Source organism: Amblyomma americanum, chromosome 2 (genome assembly GCF_052857255.1).
Source record: "Amblyomma americanum isolate KBUSLIRL-KWMA chromosome 2, ASM5285725v1, whole genome shotgun sequence".
Lineage (NCBI taxonomy): Eukaryota > Metazoa > Arthropoda > Arachnida > Ixodida > Ixodidae > Amblyomma > Amblyomma americanum.
The window spans coordinates 64,475,715-64,487,766 of NC_135498.1; the positions used below are offsets into that span (position 1 = coordinate 64,475,715).

Below are 12,052 nucleotides of genomic sequence, written 5' to 3' on the forward strand. Positions count from 1 at the left end.
CTTTCTCAAGATTCAGGTACCAGAAGTACGGTCTACGTTGTGGTTTACTGTATCAATTACAATGACTTAGATAATTTAGTATTCCCTCATCTGCTCACAACTCGTGGGATGTGAGCCACGGGTTCCACCAGCGCCGTAAGTTGCCAAGGCCTAATCTCGGAGTGTTTCCCTATTTTCTTGACTCAAAGTGGTGGCAAGTGGTAGTAATAAGCCCGCCAAAACACGTCGCGCGACATTAACGACAGACATATAAGGGTGCACATTTCAGTCGTACTGTGCTAGGTTCTAAATGGAAATGCGCGAATTTTTTCACCTCGGTTCATCTCTCATCTCTATTTATTAGCGAAGAGAGGAAGCAACACTCACGTTTGGCCACCGTGGAGACAAACCACGTCAATATCAAAAGAGCTCCAGATTCCAGGAGTTTCATAGCAATCGTTTATTTCTGAAACGAATGGGGGGGGGGGGGGGTGGATCGCGCGCTTTTTTGGAAACATATTTTCAGCAGTGCTGTCCGAAAACTCTGCTCGAGCAACCTAATTTCATCAAAAACATTTTAATTTTTTCTACAGCAATGTCCGCAATGTCCTCTACACTTTCCCAACACAATCTCCAACTTTAACTCTTTTACAGCAACCTGAGTAAACTACTAGATACGGTAACCACATTCAAATCGCATCTCTCTTTTTTTCCTGTTTTTGCTGTGGTAGAATATCTTTCACAAAGAAGAAAGAACTCGCTAGGTAGCTTGTCTTAATATAAAAGCCTAAATTCCGTCACATTTCTATTCAGTAATATTTCTGCCGGAGGTGCACGACACTTTACGAGCATAACCCGACTGAAAATAAACAATGGCGCCATGGCCATCAAATAAAGTTGGCACCATGAAAAACAGCTCTAGCCTTGTGGTAAAAGGTAAAGTTATCGATATGGACTTCTCAGTAAGTTCGCTGGATAAAGTGCCCTGTTTGGCCTTGATATCCAGCTTGGCGTGTATTCGGCTGTTCCTGCACGTTCTGCGCAAGATGCAACCTTGCGCTGTCCACCAGAACAGCAAGTGCGCGTTGTGCTTTATTTATTAGGTAGGCCATGGGGCAGAACATGATAATGAACAATAGTAACATATGTTCATGTTTGTGTTGAAAAAAAAAGAAAATAATGTAGGTTGTTTTCCGCTCGAAATATTTGCATATAAGGAGCTAAAGTTTACAGGGCTCTTGCTCAACTTCAATATAATTGCGAATCATATCACGAATAATTTCAGAGATATTGCGGTTGGCTTCACAAGAATATGGGGCCATTGTAACACATAGCGTGAAACAGCTGTTTCAAGAAGTTCAGAATCTGGTTGGACAAACAGCATCCTTTTTTTTCGCACCTCGGAACCGAGCGTTGTAGAGTACTCTACAGCGACTCATCAAGAATGACTTTTATACTAGATAAATGGACGCCTTGACCAAGAAATTAGCAAAATTTGCACTCAAGCAGCATGCTTTGAAGACTAGAACTGACAATATCATAGACATATCAAAGTCTTGTTCGCGGTCATCAGGATCAAATGGATCCCCAAAATCATAATCAGCGGGCGGCAACCACCGAATCGCTAGATAAAAATGGTAGTGACTGCCTTTTTAAAGAGCGCACGCTGATCCAGTGACACTTGAGCTGTCGTTAGCAAAGTAAAATGGCCGCTTGCAGCGTTAGCATTATGAACAGAAACAAAGCAAAATGTAGGAAAAAATGGCCCCGTAATAAACGCCTCCCCGAAAATAGTATAACAGAAAATATGGTTGCTACTGAAACAAATATCACACGCATGCTTGTCTCGAAGAACGGTAAAGAGCTCTAAAAGCGGATTATGGGAAAAAATCATCATACATTCATTACCATCAGCCTGACTACACCCACTGCAGGGCCAAGTCCTCCCCCATGTTCCTGTCCTTGGCCAGCGGCGCCCACCCTATGCCTGCAAACTTCTTAATCTCATCCGCCCACCTAACCTTCTGCGGCCCCTGCTACGCTTGCCTTCTCTTGGAATCCACTGCGTTACTCTTAAGGACCAGCGGTTGTCTTGCATTCGCATCACATTCCCTGCCCGAGCCCATTTCTTCCTCTTGATTTCGACTAGGATGCCATTAACCCGCGTTTGTTCCCTCACCCACTCTGCCCGCTTCCGGTCTCTCTACTTTACTCCTATCATTTTTCTTTCCATGGCTCGCTGCGCTGTCCTAAACTTAGGCTGAGCACTTTTAGTTAGCCTCCACGTTTCTGCCCCGTAGGTGAGTACCGGTAAGATATAGCTGTTGTACACTTTTCTCTTGAGGGACGCTGGTACACTGCCATTCATGATATGAGAGAACCTGTCATGGAATGGCAAAAAATGGTCGCAACTAACAAAATATCACGCGCATGCTTTTCTAGAAGAACAGCAAAAGATCGCTAAAAGCGAATTATAAGTCCAATATCCGGCTTAAAGTTAAATTTTTATCGTCTCGGAGCTATACTGAGCACATTGAGCCAGCGTTGCAGCGCGACGGAGCGCCGACTCTGTCCAAAGCCATCATTATGGTGACTGTTGCCTTTTCAGCAAGCGTCACCTTGCTGTCGCCCTTACTTTTCAAGGGTATTAGTTTAAGGAAGTTGGCGAATCATATTCGTGATTGACACATAGCGCGGGAATTACGATGGACGAGAAACCAGACACGGAGGAAAAGTGCGCGTTTTTTTTGTAAGCTGTGTCAACCTGGCTTCCTTGCTAGCTTGACTTTATTCTCATCTCCAGTTGCACTGCCGTTTGGACATACCACGTCGTTGGGGGTGGCTGTCAAGCGTACGCGCCTAAGTTATCAAGTCTTTCGCTCAGTTTGCTCGCCTTTTGCTTCCGGAAAAATAAACGACAATATATTTATATAAATTCCAAAAGCAGAGACCAGGAATCAAGCGCTTCAAATGCTGCGATGTAATTTTGACACGTTCTAACAAGACGTTCATCGCTGTTGCACTGCAACGAGTGCACTGCAATTATTGACATTTACTAATAGTTTTGTCTGTTGATATACGTCAACTAGGCCCCCAATATGTTCTACTCAATGCAATATGTCTGTCTCTCCCGCAGAGAGAGAATCCAATAGCGTAGGCTAATACGCCACAAAGACTTGTGAAACAAAGTGCTCATACGGGGTTATAGTTTTTATATCTCATTTGCAGCCCCAGCCTAATAAATGCAAAAGTACCTTGTGTGGGATAACTAACATGGACCAAGATTCTAACTTGGTTCTAACTGGGGACGGTGCTCAGATAAGGAAAAAAGAAGCCAGCAACACAAATTACCATTCAAAAAAACTACTGATTCCTCACAGCGGGGTTGCCAAAAAGGGACAGAGGGCCGCTTACCATTCTTTGATTTGCTGATGTAGAGCCATAACCGTGAGGCTGCGGAAGTTTTTTGAGCGATGACACGCTGAACGGGGATTCTCTTCTGTGCTCGGAAAGCGAACGCTGCTGTACGAGGCCCGGACGAAGTGCTCGGCCTTTGCATTCTGCGTTGCTCAGTGCTCAACTCAGATAAGGTTTTATAAAGCTTGGGGCAGCTTGGGCTGCGATCTTTCCCAATCATCTGTCTCCTGTTAAGTAACAGGGACGCATATGACATAATATGTCGACTAAACGTCTAGCTGAGGGCTGGGTCAGTAGCGAGGAAGTGTGTGGGCTGAACCATTTTAAAGGGCACCGCGACCTCACGCGTGTGTAGTTTTTTACAGCCTACCTTCAGCAAAATTAATAGAAATCGACACATGTAATCTGTAAGCATTGAAAACAGTGTGCCGACAATGTATGTGATATAGGTGCGGCCAGTGAGCTTCAGTTGAAATGTGGGTCTTTATCGAATGGGAATGCATATATTTAGGTTGAAGAGGAAACAACCATGGAAACCAGCAGTATCAAAGAGCCAACATAAAGCATAAGACATCGCTAAGGTTTAAACTGTAGAAAGACCTTCTTATATATGTACCTTCTTATATTCACTCGCTCACACTGTGAATAAACAGTTGCAAGTTGCGCCTGTCCAGTCCTTCTCGCTGTGTGTTGTCCGGTTAGGCGCCAGTTTCTTCTGCTGACATAAGCCACGCGGCTTTGGTGGAAAATTTCTGTGATCGCTCCTAAATTTAGGAAATACCGTGGTCTAAGGTAGGTCGGATGGATCCGATACATTTTCTTACAAGTTATGTTGGGTGGATTCAAGCAGCAATCCATGCAATTGTTTGATATGTACAGTTAAACGATAATTAGTATTCGTCTAGAAAGAAGCAAACATGCACGTTGAAAAAAAAATTGCGAAAGAGGATACAGTCGCGTTTACGCGTGCCTGTACTAATTTTATTAACCGAACAAAAATGTGCATCGTGACGAGGAGTACTAAAATCTTCAAGGTTAGAGTTCTTTTCGATTTCTGAGACTTATCCGTTTCTTTTCTGAAATTTCTAGAAATTGACGCCCAGAACGATGTTTCACTCAGTTTACTCGCCTTTATCTCTGCACAATAAAAGAAAGTAGAACCGCTAAAATGTTTTTCTACGTTCTGCGCTATGTTTATATCACTTGAGCAATATTAGTCTCGTCGAGGTGTATTTTACAGATAAAAATTCTGCGAACATTGCAAGAACACACAGAGCATAGTTGAGCTGGCGATGCAGAAATATTGTGGAGTTTTTATAAGCATTTAAATTTGGTTCCTAACTTTGAGTAACTATTCAAAACCAGTAAGGATATACTGCGTCGTAACTACGGCATGCATATTTATCTGCATGGCTGTGTTCGCGAAAAGCTGTCGACAGTAAAATATATATGAAATAATAAGGAATGATTAATAAACAATAGAAGCACCTGAGAACAAGTAAACAGTTTACTGCGGCCATGTCAGCTGTGAAATATCCCCCCCCCTCCAACCATGCGCATTTAAAAAACATTCCTTCTCCCATTTGGCAACATTATTAAGTTCGTTCTGTTGCTCTTGTGCGTACACTGTTGTGGCATCACGGCATACAGCAGTGATTCTCGCTCCTAGAGGTCAACACCAGCTCAAACACGCAAATTACAAGCACGTGTCGTCCTTATAAACCTTACACCCAAACTGCCTAAACAGTCGAACGGTGCAAAAGCGGCGAAGAGTCGAAATTATGACCAGGGGCAAACGTTTTTACGGACAGCGCGTGGGGAACGTCGACACGCCACATAATTTTCTACACGGCGGTAACATTTCGCAATGATTTAGAAGGATTCCTTAATTCACCGACGTCATCCCCTCCACCCTAAACGTCCGAATACACGGCTGACTATTGTTTTGTTCGTAAAAAAAACAAAATTTTGCACCGGGGTTGCCACAGCAGGGGCTCCAAGCCAGTCGTCCGCACAATGCCTCCTGGGGAGAGTGAGAACAAATACGCGGGTGCAATGCCTATATTAATTCGCGCAGAGCTCGAAGTTTTGGACGCCGAATTTACTGGTCTTTAAGTTTTAAGTCCTGTACAATACCTGATTTCATGACGTTTTGACAAGCGCAATCCCGTGCTGTCACTGCAAGAACGCTTGTAATTGACACACTTGCCAGTTTTTGCAAAGTTTACGTCATTTAATCCCGCCGCCAGCAAATGTAAAGAAATTATGCATTGCTGGGGATATAGAAAAGCATCTCATGCCCATAAGAGTCACAGTGACAGTATTTGCGGCCGGCGTGCCTGCTCTAACTGCCCTGTTTGAGGCACCCGCGCGCTCGCCCTGTGTGCTGTCTCAATTGCTTGATATGCGCCGTATAGATTAACAAAAACTATTTCCCACCTTGCAGTTGTCAAAAGACCGCAGGACTGCAGCGTTGAACAGCAGGGGGGACGCAAAAACACTCAGACGGTCAGGTCGGTTTGTACGAACTACAAATGAATAAACGGGAAATTCCAAGCGCGTACAGTCTGACTGTCAGGGTCACTGATCGCGAATCCTTGTGCTCGGAGACACGAGCGTGCGGGGGCCGGCGCCATTGGTTGGTTGGAGAGTGTTCAAGCTTGAGGGCATCATTCGTATATCCTATAAGGCCAGATTTTGCCCAATGTCCGCTCCTTACTAATCTGTTTTCCCATGGTTTCGCGCTTTTAAAAAATATGTAGTTCCTGAGATTTTAAAGCGAGAGTGTTGAAGAGCTCATGAGGCGGAAAAGCCGGCGTCGTCGCCGTCGTCAGTGTCGCCAAAGTGTGGGGCTGCGGCGGCTCCTTCGTGTCGTTAGTGCCCCAAAAATCCCAGGAGCCCCAGCGGTGGAGGCCTGGCGTAGCTTGAGAGACCAAAGGCTGTCCACTTCTTGTGAAGGCCACCAGGAGTGCTATGTGTGGGTGCGACGTCATCGTCCGTCCTTGAGCAAGCGCATGGGTGCCTTTAGGAGCAGTGTGCAGTAATGCCTTTATGTGCATGGTATAAAAAGTGGGTGCTGTCGCGTTTCACTCTTAAGATGGAGCTTAGGCGTCTCTAATTTTTTTTTAAGAAATACGATGTCATTGCTAGTGCACCCGAATCAAAACAAAGGTCACGTTAACGGTAAAGCACAGCTCGGAATAGCCGCAGTCAGCACTGCGGACTCCAGACGTTTCCGAACTGGTGGGCTTGACAAAACCTGCTTCTTGTCTACCTCCTCTGCGCTGAAAACATTGGGATGGCTCGGCTCGGTCGGTATGGGCCAGTGCGGGAAATGCAGCGCCGTGCGATCTCAACCCGCCTCTCCATTACGTGCTCAAAGCTGCAACCGTGCTGGATATCTAGCGCTTGCCATTTCTTCTCGCCGCTCTATCATAATTTCATCCAGAACTCAAAACAGTCTCAATAGTTTCGCATGAAACACATGGTGATGATAGAAGCTGCTATTTCACGTGTAATATTTGTTTAACTAGGATGCTCTGAGACACCGTCTAGCCAGCAGGAGACAGTTGTGCCAGGCTATATTTCTACGACAGTTACTGCAGCTGGCTAGCTTCTGGAACCAGGCGCCAAATAACCGGCGCAGTGCCATCTCATCTTGAGTCGGCAACACATTCGGCGTGCTTGGGCTGGTGCAAATTGAAATAAAGGTGTTTCAGAATGCAGCATCACCTTTGAGTGGCACTTGCGGTGAATCTCCTGTCGTAGCTGCGAAACACCTGCTCAAGACCAGATAATCTTTGTGTCATACATCCGTGCTTCTGCCTGGAACCACACTGGAGTACTGCCGAGGTTATAAAAGCTAGCCCGGGAATCGGAGGAGATGAGTGCAGGGAAACAAGCAGCAGGCCAGTCTTCACCGATTGTCACTGAGCGGGGCTATCTTGAGAAGCCGTAATGCTGTCAGCCCTCGTGCCCAACTCTTGAGCTAAGAATTCTGGCTTGTTTGGTTTAGGGACATTAAGGTCCCTAAACCTAACCAAGCCACAATGCATTTATTAGCGCTAGAGTTGGGCACACCATAGCGAATCAGGCTATGAGAGGTGCGTAGTGGAAGACTCCAGATAATTTTGATTGCCTGATATTCTTTAACGCCTACTGACATCCTGCACTACACAGGCTTCTAGCATTTGGCTTCCGTGGGAAAGCGACCACCACGGCTGGGATAGGTCCGGGCTGTTTCGGGTCAGCAGCCGAATGGTTTCGTTAACTGACGCCCACTTTTCTCGCCGGCCTTCCTTCCTTTCAGTGGAATACACGCTGATATCTAATACATTCCGCCACACAGCAGTGATAATCCCGATTTTGCAGAACGGCACTTAGTCTGAGCATCTGGATTACCACTCGAGTAAGATATAAAATCTCCTTCGGAGCTAGTCACAATTGCAACGATATGAGTGCACTATTAGTAGACTATCAGTACAATTTAATTTTTACTGAGCGGAAATTAGAAAAACCTATTTCTTTGTCTATTTAGACCAGGGGCCCGGTTGTATTGCTGGCGTGTGAAACTTCTGTTCGAACACTACAAGAGAGTGAAGCATGCGCCTATCACAAAAGTTTTTTTATTCTATCTCAAAACGGCCATTTGGTCGCTGCTAGAAATTGGGGAAAGCGTGAAAGGAGCAGGAGTATTGTTTGACGCCCGTTTTTAAGACACCAGCAAAGTAAATAAGCCATATGCCATGAGCGGCCGCTGTTATTACTATCCTCACGGCTCGTCTCGAAAAATATGAGCCGAAGGACACGTAATATGTTTTTCTCGCTCCATGGTCGCATACCATGCCATAGCGCTGTGACACGTTAAATGAAATTGACACTTTAAATATTTCGTTAATCATTGCCGATCGAGCTGCATCACCTGCCAGATTTTTTTAATTGTTGAAAGTAACCTGTACTAAAATATTTTTCTATAGCGTTGTTCGTGTTTGTAAAAGCATGCCGTGTGCTCTGCGGAAATATTGAACGGAGCTTGTTAATACATGTGGTCAAAGAACTGACGCGGCGCAATGGTCACTTTGCATTTTATGCTGAATATTTTGCGCACATGCACATCAAGATGACATTGATTTCCTATGAGTGGAAAGTTGGCCGAGTCGGTATTAATCCATGAGAAAAGGAGAACGAAAACAAGACTACGGACGAAGATAAGAACCCACACCATGAGCGCTCGTGGTTTGCGTTCTTGTCTTCATCCGTCGCCTTGTTTTCGCGCTCCTTTTGTTATGTAACATTTATTTATCCGAAATACAAGAACGGTTTCTTCTGGGAGAACAGATCGCAGAGAGCCATACAATAGAGACTTTTAGTATAGCGTACGCAGAATACGCAAAGGCATAGCGTACGCTATAAAATAGCGTGCTTCGTACTGCGCATGCGCTAAACTATTCTAAACCGAGGTTCAGTGTACGTGCGCGTTACGTACGCTATTTCTCGAATTTAGCGAGCGTGCTCTTGCGTACGCTAGGAAAAATAGCGTTGTCAAGATGGCGGCGCCCACGTCCCCCGCTTCGGAGAGAATTCGTCAATGTTATTGGGTTTTTAGGCATATTCATTGCTTTAAATGGCACACGTGATGTTCGCTTTGCCTCGCCTCGCCAACAGCATAAAGAAAGAGGGATAAACTTGCCCAATTTTCGATTCCGTGTAACGATTCCGCAGTTCTTAACCCTAACAAGACAGAACCGACTGTGGATTGCCTTGATTTGGATTCTTAAGGAAATGTAGTCACAGCGTTGCCAAAAGTAGCCGTTTCGGCGGTTAGCTGGTCCATCTAGGCTAGCCACCAAGCCCGTCGCAGCAACGCTGCGTCGCAGTGCTCGTAGCACGTGTGTGCGTTGACATCGTGGTCGTACTTCTCAGATGGCAGCCACCGTGTTGACAGCGCATAGAGTCTGCGTTGCTGTTCACGCTCGCGCATCATCACGGCTTCGATGTCGTCCCAGCTTAAAAACGCTAGGCAGTAGGGGCCCGAAAGGGTGCTAGTACGCACCATGACGTTATTAAGAACCTCGCTCGGTTCAGGTACCTAAAAAAAATCGGGCCCTACCTCCACTCTGCAGAGCACGAACCATTTGGCCACGCAACCGGCTATCTACGTGATGCGACTTGAATAACCTTGGCCACGCCTTGGCTAAATAGAAAAAACTTTGTCGCAACATATTTTCACAATTTGACACCAGATGGCGCCACTGCAACCTACGCTATCGTTGCGTTCAGGTTGGCATACGATAAACTAAAAGTGGTCGTGCGACCTCCTCTGTTACCTCCCGCTAAATGCTTGCGTATAGCGTACGCAAGCGCTCATACGCTATACTAAATGTCTCTAATACGAAAAAAAACATAACGTGCGTCACAAGAGCCGTCAGTGCAAGCTAATCATATTCGGACACTAGTACTGCATGAAAAAAAAAGGACTCACCTCAAGAAAGTAGCAGTGTCGTATATAAATGAGCTGTTCTTTCACAGTGCACTTATTTCTAAGTGTTCTGTTCGCAGTTTCTTTAGGGTCCTCTTCTAGGATGCTGTTTCCGCAGCGATATCCCCTGTGAACACCGGCTTTATGTAGGAGAGCAGCACCGCACCACAAAAAAATCGCACAGCTGTGTGAGTTGTGCAATAGATTCATTTAGACGGCTACGTAAAGGCTTAAGCAAGCTACCGTATGGTAAGGAATCAGCCTCATGGTTTTCCTGGCATGCGTTTGTCTTGTCTTTGACTGACGGAATGTGATTTGTTAGCCTTCCCCACCTCGTTATCTATTCTTCTCCAGCCTTTTTGCTTATTTCTTATTCTGTAAGACGAAGATTCACTGCCGTGCTTAATCTGAAGTTCTTTTGGTTTTCTTAAACCTGTTTATTTAGGTGCCGACCCCCACCAGCAGTCCACGCTTAATTGGGTATTGCATGATGTGCTTGTTTTCTACACCGAGGTAAAGCGCCTGTCCAACACACTTCTTCAGTGCTTCTGCCATTAAGGTTCAGCCTGGTGAGAAAAGGGACGATGGAAAAGTTTTGAACGATGAGCCCCAAAGTGTATTTATTTCCCCAAAAAAGAGAAGTGGCTTGAAAACTCAAGGTTATGGGGTGGCCAGCTGGAGGCTCTCTCTTGATAGCGCCAGTGAAAATTGTCATCATCGCTGTCGCTTTCTTTGTTTCTGATATGAAGACAGCAAGGAAGTCTTCAACTTCCCTTTACTTTCGCTGTTGGGGCTCACCTTGGTCATTGAGATCAAAAACCTGTTCACGCAAATGTCAGTCATGAGCACAATTAGCCGTTATCACAAAACCGCACAGGGAACATTGCAATGCATTTGTGATAAAAAAATTGAGTAAACAATGACCTTTCATATCTTTTTTAAACCCGCATGAACGTTTTCTCACAATGAAGCAGAATCTATGGAACTGAAGACGCCCTCCGTTCCTACGCACGCTATTGTCCCCGCTTGCTGCTATTAGTGTTCAGTTTAAACACAGTATATGTGGAGATTTATTATTTCATGCATATTTCTAAAAGATCGCCACTTGCAACGTTGAAAGTCTTAAAGAAGTCTGTTTTGTTTATCACCACAAATTCGCTAGCAACATCTACTTACAAGAAGGTTCACCAGGTGACGCCTACTGCTCCAGCGACGGACTAAAGTTGCTGGGGAGAGCAACGCGCCAGAAAGATTGCGCACTGTCGTGCGGCGAGCCATTTTGTCACGAACGTTCCGCCCTTGTAGATTTCCGTTCATTGTCAAGAAAATCTGTCGCGGATTATTGCACAGCAATTGCATCAAGCGATAAATTCGAGTGACGCCGTCTAAAAAAAGGTTGCTCCGCCTCCACCACGACCTTAAAATAGCTTTTGCTTTTAAAGCTTTTTTTTATAAAATATGCTTCTAAAGGCGCCGTTCTTTAAATGAGATGAATAAAAACAATGCCGTCATTGAGCAAAGAAAAAAAATGGCATCTGCATCTTTCCGTACTGCCTGTTTTCAAGTTCAGCGCGCGGCCGGCGCGGGGCCGCAGCAAGTATCCCTGGTGGCGTCTTGGTCGAAACGATGGCAAGCGTCCTCTAAGTTGTGCTTTTATAGAGATGGCTAGACGGCCTACACTCGTGATCACGCGCGTCTAATATCAAATCATTAAAATGAAGCGTCTGAATGACTGCGAAGAATGTACAGTGAAAAAATAAGGACTGGTGACCACTCGAGCAGAAAAATGTGGGTAAGGTTGCTGTCATAACAAAACAACAGAAACTGCGCTGTCGACTGCACAAGAAGAAAAGCTTTCCGCCCGTTCTTAGCAGTATTTAAAGGCATGCTGATACGAACCCGGTATCTTACCTCGCAGACATTTCACTTAACTCGGTTATGACCGGGAGATTGAGGGCAATGGGCCAAGCAGGTGTGTGCACGTCTGCAAGAAACCCTGCTACGTACGGAGACTCCTACGGCTCTAACGTTGGCAGCGCTTGTGTGGAATCATGCGGGTTGTGCAAATAGGCCCATATGAGACACATGTGGGCTGCCCACAGAACACTCCAGTCGGTTCAATTTCGGGCCCTCTTTCGCCCACCTAAAGGCCTACATTATTGAATGTAGGCAGCCCAC

At 45.5% G+C, this 12,052-nt stretch overlaps 1 long non-coding RNA gene across 1 annotated transcript; it reads right to left on the reverse strand.

The window, feature by feature from the left end:
• Positions 1-366: 366 nt before the first annotated feature.
• On the reverse strand, positions 367-11,133 carry LOC144118637 (uncharacterized). The gene is made up of 3 exons (XR_013312085.1): positions 11,051-11,133; positions 9,878-10,001; positions 367-445 (listed from the first exon to the last, which is right to left on the reverse strand). It is a non-coding gene; the product is annotated as an uncharacterized LOC144118637 (long non-coding RNA).
• Positions 11,134-12,052: the final 919 nt, after the last annotated feature.